The sequence below is a fragment of the Theropithecus gelada genome, chromosome 17 (assembly GCF_003255815.1).
Source record: "Theropithecus gelada isolate Dixy chromosome 17, Tgel_1.0, whole genome shotgun sequence".
Lineage (NCBI taxonomy): Eukaryota > Metazoa > Chordata > Mammalia > Primates > Cercopithecidae > Theropithecus > Theropithecus gelada.
In genome coordinates, this window is record NC_037685.1 from 52,571,936 (window position 1) to 52,583,656 (window position 11,721).

An 11,721-nucleotide genomic window follows, 5' to 3' on the forward strand; every position below is an offset into this window, starting at 1 on the left:
CTTGGCTTCCCAAAGTGGAGGATGGAGACACAGCACAAAGGAGGCACCCTATCCTTGGTAGCAATTATTATTCTAACCTTGTTAGTCCCCTTCCGATTCAATATCTACCATTCACTAGTTTGTTTAAATAATTTGTGAACCAGTTTATATTTTCAAGTTGCCGTGTGTTTTAGGGTTCTCCAGAGAGTCAGAACCAATAGGAGATACATAGATATAGATATGGTATAGAATGGTAATCAGCATTCTACTTTGTTTTTATGAGTCTGACTTTTCTAGATTCCACATACAAGTGAGATTATGCAGTATTTGTCTTTTCTGTGTCTGGTTTATTTTACTTAACATAATGTCCTCCAGATTCATCCATGTTGCCATAAGTGACAGGATTTTCCTCTTTTCAGACTGAATAGTATTTCATTGTGTGTGTGTGTATATATACACACAATTTACTGAGTAGGGAGATCTGCAGACTCTCTTGGCTCCCAGAATGCTGGGGTCAGGCTTGCAGTCTTAAACAGGAAATTGGTGAACTGTTTGGAGAGGATCTGCAGATACCAAGTTTCAGGGTTTCCTAAGGTCCAGGAGTGCCAGGCTCCTGTGCACTCTTCCTTTGGGGAAGCAAAGGAAGACTCCATCTGTGCACACAGAATAATTATACTTTCTTATTTTCTGTTTTCTTGATGCTCTGGCATCTGGGGTTTACTGGGAAAAGATTGCCTTTTCCAGGGCCAGGCAATTAAACTACCAATCCAGAACCCATACTCCTAACCACCTACTTTATCTGTATATGTATTATCTTTTTATATATACACACACACTACATTTTCTTTATCAGTTCATTCATTGATGGACACAGGTAGATTCCATATTTTGGTTATTGTGAGTAATGCTGCAATGAACATGGGAATGCAGCTATTTCTTTGGGATCCCGATTTCATTTTTCTGTGGATAAACACCCAGAAATGAGATAGCTCTTCATTACACTCTGTGAAAGGCCCTAAAAGCTACCACACCCGTAGGTGAAATTACCGGGTTAGTGAAAATAAGCTGTATCTCTCCACCCAAAGTTTTCTTCCCATGCTCTTAGCATTCCTGGTCCTAGTGCCAAGGGTTTTCTGTAACTCCAGCTTTTTGCATGCTTTATTAGCATTAGAAAATTATTTCTCTTTAATCAGGAAAGCCACGCTTAGGCTGTTGCAAATCATCCACTTTGAACAGGCCTGTAACAAGCCTAGACTAGATACAAGTAATTAATAAGAGGCAGGGTTGGGCGCGGTGGCTCAAGCCTGTAATCCCAGCACTCTGGGAGGCCGAGGCGGGTAGATTACGAGGTCTGGAGTTCAAGACCAGCTTGGCCAATATGGCGAAACCCCGTGTCTACTGAAAATACAAAAACTGGCTGGGCGTGGTGGTGTGCATCTGTAGTCCCAGCTACTCGGGAGGCTGAGACAGAAGAATCGCTTGAACCCGGGCGTTGGAGGTTGCAGTGAGCCGAGATCGTGCCACTGCATTCCAGCCTGGGCCACAGAGCAAGACTCTGTCTAAATAAATAAATAAATAAATGCAGGTAAAATAATTAAGCAATAAACACAATTGGCAGTGGTCATCCAGAGGACTGTGACTTCCCTGAGGAGGACGTGTGAAGAAACCAGGTAATAACCCGAAGACATCAAGGAGTTCAAGTGACCCCATTATTCATTATTCGTTAATCTGTTCTCGAGCCGAGACGGGTTAGTGCCTCCCACTTCCATGGAGATAGCCGACTGTATCTTCTCACTTCCATGGAGATAGCTGACTGTGTAAAGACAGGCTGTGTGGGGGTGGGATTTCAAGGACTCTCGGTACTTTTATATTTGCTACTTTACTGAGTTGGATACAGGCAATAAGGTCTCCATTTGACTTGCGAGGGGCTGAGGCGCTGTGATATTCACAAATACAAGTATATTACTGGGTACAATGGACCTGATGGGCATTCTGATTTGGTTAAATTTTTGTTGGTAGATGGCTATAAATAACAGAGCAACTACCTGCTCTGGTTTGCCCATGACTGTCCCAGCAACTTGGGATGACTGGTCACCCAGAACAGCCATTCTTAGAGCACAGGGTGCCCCCAACATCACTGTGTTTGCAGGTGCCAACCTTTGATCCTTACAGCTGCCTTTTTTTTTTTTTTTCCCTAGATGGAGTCTAGCTCTGTCGCCCAGGCTGGAATCTGGAATGCAGTGGTGCAATCTCAGCTCACTGCAAGCTCCGCCTCCCAGGTTCACGCCTTTCTCCTGCCTCAGCTCCTGAGCAGCTGGGACTGCAGGCGCCCGCCACCACACCCAGCTAAAATCCGCCTGCCTCAGCCTCCCAAAGTGCTGGGATTACAGGCATGAGCCACCGCGCCCGGCCCAGCTGTCGTTCTTGAGATGGCATCTTCCTTTCAGTCTTACCTTTTCTGGCACCAGACCCAGCAGAAGGCAAAACAACAGGAAGCAGCCCGCGGCTTTTTCTATGGAGCTTTTGTTTTGGAGCCTGAGGCCCCAGAACCTGCATCTGGAACCTTCTAACTACAGAGGCTGCTCCCAGGGGTCGGCAGAAGGGATGGCATCTCTCCCCGTGGTCTACGTCATGGGCCCCACCTTCATAGTCTCCAAGGTCTCACCGGCAGGTCTTTAGGGTTAACAGTAAATTCAGGAAGCTCCCTACAGACAACATAGGTTCCTGAATGTTGTCTTCTAATCTAGCTTCAAAGTCCTCACTTACATATGGGGTGCACATTCTTTACTTGGAAAGTGATTTCACAGGAGAATGACTGAAATTTACTCATGAGTAAACCTTTGCATTCTTTCCTCTGAAAAATATTAACATGAGGCCCATTGTCAGTCAGTGATAATCTAAGAAAAGTGGTGAAGACAGAGGCCTAGATCTGTTCTGACTTGGGATTGCCCAAACCTGCAGGGTGAATAGCCTCTGATTTGTACCTTCTGGTGGGTGAGATAAATGTTCTCCTGGCGGGTCTTATACTCATTGCATTATCTCCATGTAGCATCACATATGTCTTTAAAGCACTGCTCAGCCAGGCACGGTGGCTCACGCCTGTAATCCCAGCACTTTGAAAGGCCAAGGCGGGCGGATCATGAGATCAGGAGATCGAGACTATCCTGGCTAACACAGTGAAACCCCGTCTCTACTAAAAATACAAAAAATTAGGCAGGCATGGTGGCTGGTGCCTATAGTCCCAGCTACTTGGGATACTGAGACAGGAAAATGGCATGAACCTGGGAGGCGGAGCTTGCAGTGAGCCGAGATTGCTCCACTCCACTCCAGCCTGGGCGACAGAGCAAGACGCCGTCTCAAAAATAAATAAAAATGAAAAAATAAAGCACTGTGCTCATGGAGATAGTGTTTGGGGGAGGGGACCCCCTGAACCCTCCATGTGATCCTGTGTCAAGTGCACACATGAGTTTCAAAGGAGATTCTTTCTTGTCTATGGTGAAACATGACAACAGGAGGCCCTCCTTCCCCATTTCCCAGTCACCTGTCCTGGCTGACTGAAGAGTGCCATCCCCGAGCACACAGTGAGAAGACTGAAGATGACCTTGGAGATCACCTAATTCAGCCCAGCCATGACACACTGACATAAAAGAAATGTGAACTTTTCCCATCAGATGTCCTCAAGGTGAGGCAGGGCCAGATTTCTCCTTTCAAAAGCATAGCTCAGGGGTCACGCCAATTCCCAAATCCTCCTCTGCGGGGTCCTCTCGACCAGCATCACCACCACAGGCTCCCTGTGTGGTTTGAGGCACAGGGAATCTGGCTGCTTTGGGAGGAAATTATGTTTATAACTACATGCAAGTACTGTAAACTCAAGGGACAGGGCCCGTGCCATTACACTGGGAGTGCCCTCACCTTAGCATAAAAAAGTTAGCTTCAGATGCTTCTGGCTGGTAAAGCCCTCCTCTTATCCTAACTCATAGGTCACCGTGATGTTTCCTCCTAACTCAGCCCCCAGTCCAGGCAGAACTGGCATTCTATAAACACCTCCTCACACACTCCTGAAGGAAAAAGGACATTATGCATCCTGGGCCATAAGCCACCTTGCATGGCCTTGGGTTAAAAGCTATTCTCAAGGCAACTGATTTGGCCTTGGGTTAAAAGCTATTCTTGGCCGGGCGCGGTGGCTCAAGCCTGTAATCCCAGCACTTTGGGAGGCCGAGACGGGCGGATCACAAGGTCAGGAGATCGAGACCATCCTGGCTAACCCGGTGAAACCCCGTCTCTACTAAAAAATACAAAAAACTAGCCGGGCGAGGTGGCGGGCGCCTGTAGTCCCAGCTACTCTGGAGGCTGAGGCAGGAGAATGGCGTGAACCCGGGAGGCGGAGCTTGCAGTGAGCTGAGATCCGGCCACTGCACTCCAGCCTGGGCGACAGAGCAAGACTCCGTCTCAAAAAAAAAAAAAAAAAAAAAAAAAAAGCTATTCTTGAGGCAACTAATCTACCACCTTGTCAGGGATTGTTGGGTCCTGGCCACAGAACTCTTCCTATCTCTTTCGTGCCTGCAGTCACCTTGTTTTTCTCACTTCTCCCTCCCCCGACTCCATCTTTCTATCCTTTTCATTCTGCTTTGGTCTGTCATAGATTTAATTTGTATCTGCTCATCCAGACTAGTACTTTGCGTTACTTCATAGGAGACACATTATTTCTTGCCTGTGCACTCTTGCAGACTATCAGACAGAGAGAGAGAGAAAGAAAGGACAGCAACCAACACTGGCTCTCCCAGCTTTGTAACCCGCCTTCGCCACAGCATTCCATTCACCCACTGGGAGTGGTCAGTGCTGCAGCTTCCTTCTCCTCACAGTGAGGGCCATCAGAACATGCCACCCAAAATATGCTGCTTTGATGTATTGATGATTTTGAGCAGAAGGCACCTGAGAAACCGCAGATGCCAGAAGGCCTCTCTGGCTTCCCTCTGTATACCTAAAATTAGGGCGTGGAATCCTTTGAGAAAGGTGCCCCCCTCTTTACCAGAAAGAGGAAACCATTCTCATCACCAGAGATGGGGAGACTGTGCTGAGATGTGTCCGTACAGACGGCCCTCCTAAAATGACCCACTTCTTCCACTAGTTTCCTCATGAGTTTTCTGATCACTTTACCCCAATTTGCCCCAGCCCCTTTTTCCTTTTGTCTTGTGACATGTTTGCAATTCATCATTCCTTGTTAAAGTGTCATATAAGCTCTTCGCCCTATCTGCTTCTTTGAGTCTTCATTTCTTCCTTAAGAATACCTCTGTGTACATGCAAAAATATTAACATCAAACACAATGTGCATGCTTTTCTTCTGTTAATCTTCTTTATGTCAGTTTAATCCTCAGGTCCTGTGGGCGGCAAGCCACCCAGGTGCTGAGGCAAGAGACAGAGGGCACGAGCTGTTCCAGTATAATAAAATATATAAAATAAGAATAGTTATACTAGATATAGATCATAGATATGATTATATATGAATATCATTAATCATTAGTTTGTAGCAATTACTGTTTATTCCAATATTATAATAATTCTCACTCTACAATCATAACCTAGGAAAAACCAGTCTATGCGACAGAGGGAGATTCTGTCTCAAAAAAAAAAAATTCTGAGTACATTTTAAAACATAAGACTTCCAATGGAATTTTTTTTTCTTTTTCTTTTTTTTTTTTTTTGAGACGGAGTCTGGCTCTGTCGCCCAGGCTGGAGTACAGTGGCCGGATCTCAGCTCACTGCAAGCTCCGCCTCCCGGGTTCCCGCCATTCTCCTGCCTCAGCCTCCCGAGCAGCTGGGACTACAGGCGCCGCCACCTCGCCTGGCTAATTTTTTGTATTTTTTAGTAGAGACGGGGTTTCACCGTGTTAGCCAGGATGGTCTCGATCTTCTGACCTCGTGATCCGCTGGTCTCGGCCTCCCAAAGTGCTGGGATTACAGGTGTGAACCACCGCGCCCGGCCCAATGGAATTTTTAAAACCCTTATATGGAGAATTTTAAACATATATGTAAATAAACAATGAATATAACAAACCCCTATTGTCTATAACCCTTCAGAATAACCAGAAACACATGGCCAATTCTGTTCCGTCTATATTGCCAAATAAAATTCATACATTGTGATTAGCTGGTGTGTTTTTAAGCCTGTATAATTTATACATTTCCCCTATATCTCCTATATATCATTTTCTTGTATTTATTGAAGAAGCTGCATTGATTTTCCTGATCATCTTCAGAGTTTAAAATAGAATTTCACAAAAAGAAAAAAATAAAAACAGAAGGAATAAAAATATCAGAAAAGAAATCAATGGGATTTAAATGGTACAGCTGCTTTGGAAAACAGTCTGGCAGTTCCTCAAAAAGTAAGACCTAGAATTACTCTTTGATCCATCAATTCTACTGAAGTCTTCATACTGAAGAGAATTAAAAACATGTCCACACAGAAACTTGGACACAGATTTCCATAGCAGCATTATCCATAATAGCCCAAAGGTAGAAACAACGGAAACGTCCACCAATTGATGAGCAGATAAATAATATGAAGTATTCCCACACAATGGAATATTACTCAGTCTCAAAAGGGAATGGTTGCCAGAGGTTGTAGGATGAAAACATGGAAAATACAGTGTTTCTTGGGTGCTGAAAATATGTTAGAATTAAATAGTGGTGAAGTCTGCTACTTCCAGAAAGTGCTAAATTGAACACTTTAAATGAGTAAAATGTAGTATGTGAATTATAACTCAAAAATCAAGAACATTTTTCCAGAAATAAAGTTTATGAATTTTCAGATTTAAAAGATCTATTGAGTTCCCTTCAAAACGAATTTCAAAGTTCTTCTACACTAAAGCACATTATTGTGAAATTTGATAACATCAGAGATAAAGATCTGAAAAACTTCCAGAGAGGTGAAAGAAAAAGATCACCTGCAAAGAATCAAGAACAAAAATGGCACTGAAATTTTTCGTTGAAATTTTAGATATAATAAGAAAATGAAATTTGGCCTTCACATTCTGAGAGAAATATATATATTTTAAACCCAACGAAACCGTCAACCCAGTGTGAGAATAGTGCTCAGGCATTTTGGGACATGCACAGCATCAAAGCTTTACCTTAGATCAGGAAGCTACAGTAAAGTGGCAGCCTAGGAAATGGGAGAATGAATTCCAGGAACAGGTGATCCATGCAGGAGAGAGGAGCAGCATTGCCGAGAGCCAGGGGTGAAGCAATTCAAGCTGGAGACACTGAGACAAACACAGGAGCGCCTGGCATTCTCTGAGAGGCAGTGCAGTGGTTCTCACAACTCAGTAAATGTGGTAATTACCTCTTATCTGGTTACAATGCACCTTCCCAGGCCTGCCAGCAGGGATTCTAAATCCTTATGCAAATGATATGGCAGCACTTGTGGTTATAGACATGAGTGTTTGAATCACAGATCACAGGTCCAAACCCAAATCCCCTCAGTAATTAACTGTATGCTGTAATTTAATTACTTAATCTCTCCAGCACACACTTCCTCAGGCCAATTCATATGGGAATATTAATTCATCTGAGTGTTTTAAAGGGTAGTTTGTACAATGAGCTCGTGACTATGAAATGCTTAGCATGGCATCCAAAAAGTCCTCCATAAGTGGTGCAAAAATACGTTTTTATTACAGAAAACACACCCAACCTAGAAAACAGTGTTCATAGGGGGTTAAGAGAAGTCAGTACAGTTGGGTGAGCAGAGGGAACCAGCGTGGCAAGGGCCTTTCTTAGGTGAGGTACCCATCACATTTGAAAGTGGGATACAGGAAGCCAAGGAACCCAGACTCTTGTTAACTACCTACTCCTGCAGGAATTAAGCCATTCCTGTGAGAGCAGAACTCACTCACCCCCATGGAGGACATTAACCTATTCATGAAGGATCCATCCCCATGACCCAAACACCTTCCACTGGGCCCCACCGCCCCACACTGCCACACTGGGGGTCAAATTTCAACACGAGTTTTTGCGGGGACAAACCACATCCAAACCATAGTAATTTGTAGCATAGTTAAATTCTTTTTCACATGATGTATTCTGTCCTGGGATACTCCACATCCGGAGTAATTTTATTTTATTTGAATAGAGTTTGATTTACCCATTTGGTTGTAAAATTCTGCATATTTTGACCGATGCATTGTGGTAGGTATCCCACTATTAAAGTATCATACGGAATGCTTCAAACCCCCACCCCATGGAGCCAATGGCTTCCCATCTGTGTAGTTTGCCTTCTGCAGTGTCTCATTAAATGAGGTCACACTGTGTGTATTCTCCTCAGACTGTCTTCTTCCAGTTAGCAGTGTGCATACAAGATTCACTCATGTCTTTGTGTGAGTTGATAGCTTGTTCCTTTCTATGGCTAAATAGTATTCCATTGCATGAATGTACCACAGTTTGGTTATGCATTTTGGGGAGCAAAACCTTCCTCTTCTAACTTTGTTCCAGGGTTGGAGATCTTCAAATTAACTGACAATAGATACATTAGTAGGAGAGACAATACTTGGCTTCTTATTCCACAAGTATCATTGTGGGACAAAATTCATCAGATGGCAGGATCCAGTTTACAAAGAGGTAAAAATAGCCCCAAAACAATGAACAAGACTAGAATCTGATAACCCACAATAGCTAGAGCTTTCCTTTAAAAAAATTTTTTTTTTTAAACAGGGTCTGGCTCTGTCGCCCAGGCTGGAGTGCAAAGGTGCAACAATCTCAGCTCACTGTAACCTCTACCTCCTTGGTGCAAGTGATCCTCCCTCCTCAGCCTCCTGATTACCTGGGGCTACAGGCACATATCATGGTGCCCATCTAATTTTTATATTTTTGGTAGAGACGGGGTTTCCAACATGTTGCCCAGGCTGATTTTGAACTCCTGGCCTCCCAAAGTGCTGGAATTATAGGCATGTGCCACCATGTCGGGCCAAGTTATAGTTTTCCATTGAAACATAAAATTTCTCTCTGTAGTAACCATCATTTTGATCATAATCAAAGTAAGACTATTCTTGTTTTAAAAATAAGTCTAGTTTTGTTAGATTTTGCTGGATTATTAACGTAAGTGCAGCAAGAACAGGAGATGGCCAGATAGGTGCTTTCAAGTTTCTTTGCTGGAAGTTTTCATACAGAATCTCAGATTTGACTGTTAAAGACCTTATTCAGGCTAAAAGCCAAGCTAAGAACATACTATCAAATTTCAGCTGTAGTCCTTATAGCTTTGTGTGAATTCCTCTCTTCTTGAGGCCCCCAAAATATCCCTAAATTCCTGGGCCTACCAGGAAATGACCTTCTTTACTAACCTGTAAGGCTGTGAACCCTGTAATCTAAGTATCAGCCTGGCTTTTCTCAGAGTGCTGTTGGGAATGAAGTTTCTGGTGTTCCAAAAAACAACAACAACAAAAAAAGAATTAACGTGGGAACAAATGATCTCTTAGCAAGGCGAGCTTTACTTTCTGCAGAAAGGGTGCTACTCAATAGCTGTCCAGCCACAAGAGCACATCGAACAAAGGAGACAGAGTTACTTATAACCTGATGCGTCTACCCTACTGCTGTGTCCAGTTTCCACTGGCTGGAATAGGACCTCACATTTTACGCTTTACCCAATTGGCTATTAGTTTAAAACTTTCTTAATTAGGTAAGGGGAATAGAACAAAGAAAGAAAAGGAAGTTGCCAGGGATAGTTAAGGAAGCATCTCCAAATAAGGAATGGTATACACTATGGGCTGGGGCTTGTCTAGTTCTGTCCAGGCATGCCGGAGCAAGCTAGGACAACAGATTTGGAACACACCTACACACACACACACACATAAAAATAGTGGATAGCAATCTTATAGTAAGAAATTGTGACTTTTTACAATCTTTGAAGAAGAACTTTCCCATTTCTCACAGTGCTTTGTCAGCATTGTCTCCATAAAAGTCAACCGTACTTCCTTAAAATTGCTGGTCGTAACTGATCTTAGGTACACTTCCAAAATATGATATTCCAGTAAAAACCTTGATAATATAACCAAATTTTCCAATTATGTCCTGTTATAAGGTGAACAGATTCTTACTGGACTTTTGCTAATAACTGTATCATCATGAAAATAAGAGTATTCAGTAAGAATTTCAAAATTCTGGAGAAATCAGGCAGGGGAAAAAAGATAAATGCTTCATTTCTGTTTACAAAAGTATAACCTACAAAATTGTTGTAAGTTACAGTTAGATTAAGAGAAAGAGATTTCTTAAATTCAGAAACTAGAACATTAAAGAACCAGCAATGCTCTAAAAAGCTGTAAAATTATAATCAATTTTCATCAGTTCATTCAGTGCCATGTAATCACTTCCAGTCTTGCTGGATCTTGGGTTAGCAGTCTCATGAGCCCATCAATTTCTCCACTAGGCTTCTGGAGATCTTCACCGAGTCAAGTGTATGGTCTTAAAGTTATTTAAGCAATATCATCAGAAGCCTTTAACCAGAGTACCTGTCATACTCTTTTCTGTGAGTCTCAGAGGGAGTCCTGTGTTGGAGATGAACATTCTGACCTGTAGCTGATTGGAGGAGCTTTCAGGAAAGCATCAGGGGGAAAGAATATCTAAATGACAAAGAATATGAAATGGCTGTAATTATACCACAATTGAAAAGGATATTCGATTCTTTCTGTGGCATACAACATTTATTTATTTATTTATTTATTTATTTATTTATTTATTTACTTACTTACTTAGAAACGGAGTCTCGCTCTGTCACCCAGGCTGGAGTACAGTGGTGCGATCTCGGCTCACTGCAAACTCCTCCCCCTGGGTTCACGCCATTCTCCTGCCTCAGCCTCCTGAGTAGCTGTGACTACAGGTGCCTGCCACCACGCCTGGCTAATTTTTTGTATTTTTAGTAGCGAAGGGGTTTCACCGTGTCAGTCAGGATGGTCTTGATCTCCTGACCTTGTGATCCACCCGCCTCGGCCTCCCAAAGTGCTGGGATTACAGGTGTGAGCCACTGCACCCGGTACAACATTTAAAATAATAATTGGAATTATGACTCATAACTCTATACTGGCACATAGCATGGATAAGGAGGACATTGACAAATTTCCAGGAATTTTATATAATTTCTGAAAACATAACATTTTACCCATACAAATATAACACAGGGAAGGTTAGATATGTCTTTTTATTTGTATCTTTTGTATGGTTTTCCTTATAAAAAATACATCCTACTTTACTTGTGAAACATGCCCTACTTTTCTTGCGAAACATGCCCTACTTTTCTTGCATGCTTTGCATAGAGTCGTTTCTAGTTATTCTATTACTTCTAGTAGTTTTATTTGCATATATTGATTATAATTTTAATACTTAGTAATCTTTTATTTTCCAGAGAAAACTAAGAAGTAAACAGTCATAAACTGTCATATATTAGTATTCTATAGTAGGTTAGAAAATGTATGAGTATACCATCTCCCAACATCTACAGGGATGTGTTTCCTCATAGTACAATTTCTCATTGTGGCAGAGAAAACCATGTTTATTAATGGGCCAAAATATCTTTAGTCTTTCTGTAAAAATAAGAAGCCAAAACTATATAAACTTGAATTATTTATGTTCAATAATTAATGTTTTAGTATTGTATCTTATTTATAAATGGTCTAGATATTTAATGCAAATCTTTTACTTAGCTTAACTTTAAGGTTAAAAATTACCGAAAGTATTTTGGAAGCTACTATTAAGCAGGTT